Source organism: Triticum urartu, chromosome 6 (assembly GCF_003073215.2).
Source record: "Triticum urartu cultivar G1812 chromosome 6, Tu2.1, whole genome shotgun sequence".
Classification (NCBI taxonomy): Eukaryota; Viridiplantae; Streptophyta; class Magnoliopsida; order Poales; family Poaceae; genus Triticum; species Triticum urartu.
In genome coordinates this window covers 539,178,723-539,185,661 of record NC_053027.1, presented here as the reverse complement: position 1 = coordinate 539,185,661, position 6,939 = coordinate 539,178,723, and positions in this window count along the sequence as shown.

Below are 6,939 nucleotides of genomic sequence, written 5' to 3'. Positions count from 1 at the left end.
AGTTCATCGAAAACGGAGTTCGCATGCGTCTTCTATGATGTTTTCAGTTTGGAGGTTTTACCGGTCTTATCCGAGGAAGGGTTCTCACCATTTTCTTATGGGCCTTTCTTAATTTGCTTCTTATTGTTATTTCTATCAAGATTGTGTTAGCCCTTGTCGCTAGCTTTCCAACAGACTTGGTTTCGTCGAATTCGGAGTCCGTTTGTAAAAGTTGTGTCAGTTTTGGTGTTCTGAAAAGGCTGCAGCGGTACTACCGCGAACAGGAGCAGATGTAATTTTTTACTACCGCTCTTGGGAGCGGTACTACCGCTTGGGGCAGTACTACCGCGGCTACTTCTGTGGCTACTTTCGCTCGGGACCAAAAACTCGTCACAAGTCCAGTGGTGGTAGGCATGGATGTAATCTTTTAGTACCGCTCGCAAGCAGTAGTACCGCTACCCTTAGCAGTAGTACCGCTACCCCTAGCGGTAGTACCGTGAGGTCAAGCAGTACTACCGCTCCGATGGTTCTTCTGGCTTTTTTGCCTCCTCGCTGTTGTGTTTCAAAGGGCTTTTACCGCCCTAGCGGTAGTACCGCTCCTTGGAGTGGTAGTACCGCTCGGTGCGGGCTGTGAGCATAACGGTTGGATTTTTCTTCACCTATAAAAGGGGGTCTTCTTCCCCAATGAACCTTATCCTTTGAGCTCGTGTTCTTCCCCCATTGTTGACCTTCTTCGAGCTTACTAACTCTCAATCCCTCCATGGATTCTTGCTAGTTTTTGAGGGAAAAGAAAGAGGAGATCTAGATCCAAATTTTCACCAATCACTTTCTCCTCTATGTGAGGGGAACCCCTTGGATCTAGATCTTGGAGTTCTTGGTGTTCTCCTTCTTGTTCTTCCTCTCATTTTCCTCCCTAACATTAGTTGCTTCGGTGGGATTTGAGAGAGAAGGACTTGGGCACTCCGTGTGCCCTTGCCATTACATTTGGTGCATCGGTTTAAGTTCTCCACGGTGATACGTGGAAGTTACAAGTTGAGAAGCTTATTACTCTTGGGTGCTTGGTACCCTTGAGCTTGTTCCTCTTGGGTGCTTGGGCGCCCTAGACGGTTGGTGGTGTTCGGAGCTCAATCATTGTGGTGTAAAGCTCCGCGCAAGCGTCGGGGTCTCCAATTAGGTTGCGGAGATCGCCCCGAGAAATTTGACGGGTACCGGTGACCGCCCCCAAGGGTTGCCAAAGTGTACGGGTTCGGCGACCGCCCCCAAGGGTTGCCATTTGTACGGGTTCGGTGACCGCCCTCAAGGGTCCCTTAGTGGAATCACGGCATCTTGCATTGTGCGAGGGCGTGAGGAGATTACGGTGGCCCTAGTGGCTTCTTGGGGAGCATTGTGCCTCCACACCGCTCCAAACGGAGATTAGCATCCGCAAGGGTGTGAACTTCGGGATACATCGTCGTCTCCGCGTGCCTCGGTTATCTCTTACCCGAGCCCTTTACTTGTGCACTTTACTTTGTGATAGCCATATTGTTTCTTGTCATATATCTTGCTATCACCTAAGTAGTTTTTCTTGCTTAGCATAAGTTGTTGGTGCACATAGGTGAGCCTAGTTGTTGTATGTTTTGTGCTTGACAAATTAACCACTAGGTTTATTCCGCATTTGTTCAAGCCTCAACCATAATTATTTTAAAGCGCCTATTCACCCCCCTCTAGGCGACATCCACGATCTTTCAATTGGTATCAGAGCCTCGTCTCTCTTTGTTAGGATTAACCGCCTAGAGAGTAAAGATGTCGACTAGGGGATTAGGATTCTCTCACACTCTTAGTTTCGATGGCACAAATTTTGATGTTTAGGTAATTCGCATGATTAATCTCTTTAGGATTATGGACCCAAATTTAGAGAGAATTGTAGATATGGGTTTTTCTTCTCCAAAGGATCCGCAAAGATTATCTTTAGAGGATGAGAAAAACTCTTATCTCAATGATCAAGCTTCTAATGTGCTTTTCGATGCTTTGAGCAATGTAGTTATATTTCAACTCATGCCTTTCTGGGATGCTCATGAGTTGTGGACAAAGCTTTAAGATAAATATGGCGTGTCCAAGTTTTGTGCGGATGATAGTTCTCCCTCCATCTCTGGCCGTGTTGTGTTCTCAACTTCTTCTACTTCACCTACATGTGGTTTGCCACAAGGGACATGGTGAGTAGTGGTGTTCATTGCAATGATGATAGTGGGCTTAGTTTTGATAATCCTTCATCACTTTCTTGTTGCGATGCTTCATCTTTGGACTCTAGAACTTCGATCACTCCAAATGTTTCACATGCTTGTGTTGATAGTCCTTGCATATCATGTACAAATTGCTTGACTAAATCTCATGATGATATGCTTGCTATGTCTTGTTGCCATGATAAAAATTCATGTATTTTCTCGAGTTGTTGTGCTAACAATGTAGAGGAAATCCAACACTCCATGGAACAAGATGTGGTCTTGAATGGTGCTTCAAGGGATCCCACATCATCATCTATTTCTTTTTGCCTTATGGCCAAGGCTTCAAAGGTATCTCCCACTTTGAATCCCAATATATCTTGTGATAATATTGATGATGGCAAGAGTGATGATGATGTCGATTATGATGAAGAGAATGATGATGTTGCCTCCTTAAAAGTTAAGGGGGAAATAATTTTTAAAGTTCTTCTTAAGAATAAAATTGCTCGTTCCAACTTCATGGAAATCATGTCTATTGCTATTTAGGGCAAGAAATATATTGATGAGTTGGAATCTCGTCTTGAGGAGCATGAGGTCACCATTGATAAAATGGAAGGTCATGAGCGTGATTACGCTAATGAGATTGCGGACCTCTCTCAAGCTCTTAAACTTGAACAAACCACCAAGGAATCTCTTGAGGAGACTTTTGCTCTAGAGTTATCTAGAGTGAAGGAATCTCATGATAGAGCTCTTGAGGTGGCCAATGTTTTTGAAACTAAAAATGCTAAGCTTGAAGTTGCTCATGCTAGACTCCTTGAGGATTTTGAGCACCTCAAAAATGGCTCAAGGGTCATCAAGGGTGAGCTCATAAAACTCACCGAGTCTCATGCTCAACTTGAAGCTTCTTATTTAAAAGATCTTGCCAAGTTGCCTTCTCCTTTTGTTGTTAATAATGATGCTTGTGCTACTAACTCTATTTCTTGTGAAACATCCATTTTAAAGGAGAACGTTGAGCTACGGGCTCAACTTGAGTTGCTATCTAGCAATTATGGGAAATTGGAAGAAAGCCATGAAAAGCTCTCAAGCTCTCATGATGATCTTCTAGTATCCCATAATGTGCTAAAGATAACTCATGAGGTCATGATTTCTAAGGTAACATCTAGTGAGCCTCATGTGGACACTAGCACTATTTTTAGTCAAAATGCTATATTGCCTTGTGCTAGTCCTCGCGATTCATCCATGCATAACATTGGTACATCTTGTGATGAATTGCTTTTCTTGCCTTGTTGCTCTAACGATGAAGCTTATACTTCCTCTAGTGCTTGTGTTGAGACTAACCATGTAGAGGAAATCAAAGAGTTCAAGGCCCAAGTCACTTCTTTGAAGAAAGATTCGGAAAAGTGTCATGAAGGGAAGGCCACACTCAACAATATCTTGAGTGTACAAAAATCCCCCAATGAAAAAGGTGGACTTGGATTCAACTCCAATAAGAAGAAGAAGTCCAAGAGCAACAATAAGAAGGGCCAAAAACAAGTCAAGAGTTCGGTCAAGATTATTTGCTTCAAGTGCAAAATTGAAGGGCACCATGTTAGATCTTGCCCATTGAATAAGAAGGCCATTAGTGACAAGCAACAAGGGAAGCGGATACAAGTGCATTCTCATGCTCAACCTCAAGTTGAAGAAAGGCCTCTTCCCAGGAAGACTCAAGCTAATGCTTCTCAAGTTGAGAAATCCAGTGAGAAGAAAGTGAAGAGTAATCGTTGCTACCTATGTCGTGAGAAAGGTCACCTCGCTTCTTCATGCACAAGTGGTAACTTATCCAACCCAATTATTATTGATGATGTCTATTCTCTTGGGAAGGATAAGGTTGGCAATGTGGTTGACAAGTTTGTTGGTACTCAAAGTGGTTTGAAGCAAAGAACCATTTGGGTAGCCAAGCCTATTGTGACTAACCTCTTAGGACCCAACTTTGTTGGGGACCAACTAGCTCAAACTTGATCAATAGGTGTTGTTGGAGGACATTGGAGACTTGGCTACTTTATGAAGAATTAAGGGGACTTCATCATTCTAATTGTCTCAAGCCAAGTTATTCAGATTATCAAGTTTCTATCTTATATCCAATGTTCCTCCATGCGGTAACTCGTGCTTAAAGTGTTTACACTGATAGCTACTTTCCCCTTTGCATGTTTGGTTTTGTTCCTTGCATGTGTTTGTATATGTTGTGCTTCCAACTTGTTTATCTTGAGCAATCAAGTATGTGTGTGTTGGTTTGCACATCATGTACGTGTGTGTCATGCATTGAGCCTTTTGCATCTTGTTCTTCTCTTAGTTGGCTCTTGTGAGATATTAATGGAATATCCCATTACGGGGAAGTGATGTGCTTTGTGTTGGAAATATGCCCTAGAGGCAATAATAAAATGATTATTATTATATTTCCTTGTTCATGATAATTGTCTATTATTCATGCTATAATTGTGTATCCGGAAATCATAATACATGTGTGAATACATAGACCATAACATGTCCCTAGTGAGCCTCTAGTTAACTAGCTCGTTGATCAACAGATAGTCATGGTTTCCTGACTATGGACATTGGATGTCATTGATAACGGGATCACATCATCGGGAGAATGATGTGATGGACAAGACCCAAGCATAGCACAAGATCGTGTAGTTCGTTTGCTAGAGCTTTTCCAATGTCAAGTATCATTTCCTTAGACCATGAGATCGTGTAACTCTCGGATGCCGTAGGAGTGCTTTGGGTGTACCAAACGTCACAACGTAACTGGGTGACTATAAAGGTATACTACAGGTATCCCCGAAAGTATCTGTTGGGTTGACACGGATCGAGACTGGGATTTGTCACTCCATATGACGGAGAGGTATCTCTGGGCCCACTCGGTAATGCATCATCATAATGAGCTCAATGTGACCAAGTGTTTGGTCACGGGATCATGCATTACGGTACAAGTAAAGTGACTTGCCGGTAACGAGATTGAACGAGGTATTGGGATACCGACGATCGAATCTCAGGCAAGTAACGTACCGATTGACAAAGGGAATTGAATACGGGATTGATTGAATCCTCGACATTGTGGTTCATCCGATGAGATCATCGTGGAACATGAGGGAGCCAACATGGGTATCCAGATCCCGCTGTTGGTTATTGACCGGAGAGTCTTCTCGGTCATGTCTGCGTGTCTCCCGAACTCGTAGGGTCTACACACTTAAGATTCGGTGACGCTAGGGTTGTAGAGATATTAGTATGCGGTAACCCGAAAGTTGTTCAGAGTCCCGGATGAGATCCCGGACGTCACGAGGAGTTCCGGAATGGTCCAGAGGTGAAGATTTATGTATAGGAAGTCCAGTTTCGGGGGTAATCGGTATTGTACCGGGACCACCGGAAGGGTCCCAGGGGTCCACCGGGTGGGGCCACCTATCTCGGAGGGCCCCATGGGCTGAAGTGGGAGGGGAACCAGCCCCTGGTGGGCTGGTGCGCCCCCCATGTGAAGGAAATATGCCCTAGAGGCAATAATAAAGTTATTATTTATTTCCTTATATCATGATAAATGTTTATTATTCATGCTAGAATTGTATTAACCGGAAACATAATACATGTGTGAATACATAGACAAACAGAGTGTCACTAGTATGCCTCTACTTGACTAGCTCGTTAATCAAAGATGGTTATGTTTCCTAACCATGGACAAAGAGTTGTTATTTGATTAACGGGATCACATCATTAGTTGAATGATCTGATTGACATGACCCATTCCATTAGCTTAGCACCCGATCGTTTAGTATGTTGCTATTGCTTTCTTCATGACTTATACATGTTCCTATGGACTATGAGATTATGCAACTCCCGTTTGCCGGAGGAACACTTTGTGTGGTACCAAACGTCACAACGTAACTGGGTGATTATAAAGGAGCTCTACAGGTGTCTCGAAAGGTACATGTTGGGTTGGCGTATTTCGAGATTAGGATTTGTCACTCCGATTGTCGGAGAGGTATCTCTGGGCCCTCTCGGTAATGCACATCACATAAGCCTTGCAAGCATTGCAACTAATGAGTTAGTTGTGAGATGATGTATTACGGAACGAGTAAAGAGACTTGCCGGTAACGAGATTGAACTAGGTATTGAGATACCGACGATCGAATCTCGGGCAAGTAACATACCGATGACAAAGGGAACAACGTATGTTGTTATGCGGTCTGACCGATAAAGATCTTCGTAGAATATGTATGAACCAATATGGGCATCCAGGTCCCGCTATTGGTTATTGACCGGAGACGTGTCTCGGTCATGTCTACATTGTTCTCGAACCCGTAGGGTCCGCACGCTTAAGGTTTCGATGACAGTTATATTATGAGTTTATGAGTTTTGATGTACTGAAGGAGTTCGGAGTCCCGGATGAGATCGGGGACATGACGAGGAGTCTCGAAATGGTCGAGACGTAAAGATCGATATATTGTACGACTATATTCGGACATCGGAAAGGTTCCGAGTGATTCAGGTATTTTTCGGAGTACCGGGTAGTTACGGGAGAAGCAATGGGCCTTGATGGGCTTTAGTGGGAAGAGGAGAAAGGGCCAAGGGGCGGCTGCGCCCCCCCTCCCCTCTGGTCCGAATTGGACTAGGGAAAAGGGGGCCGGCCACCTTTCCTTCTCCTCTACTTCCTTCTCCCTTCCTCCCCTCTTGGTGGACTCCTACTAGGACTTGGAGTCCTAGTAGGACTCCACATCCTGGCCGCACCAATTGC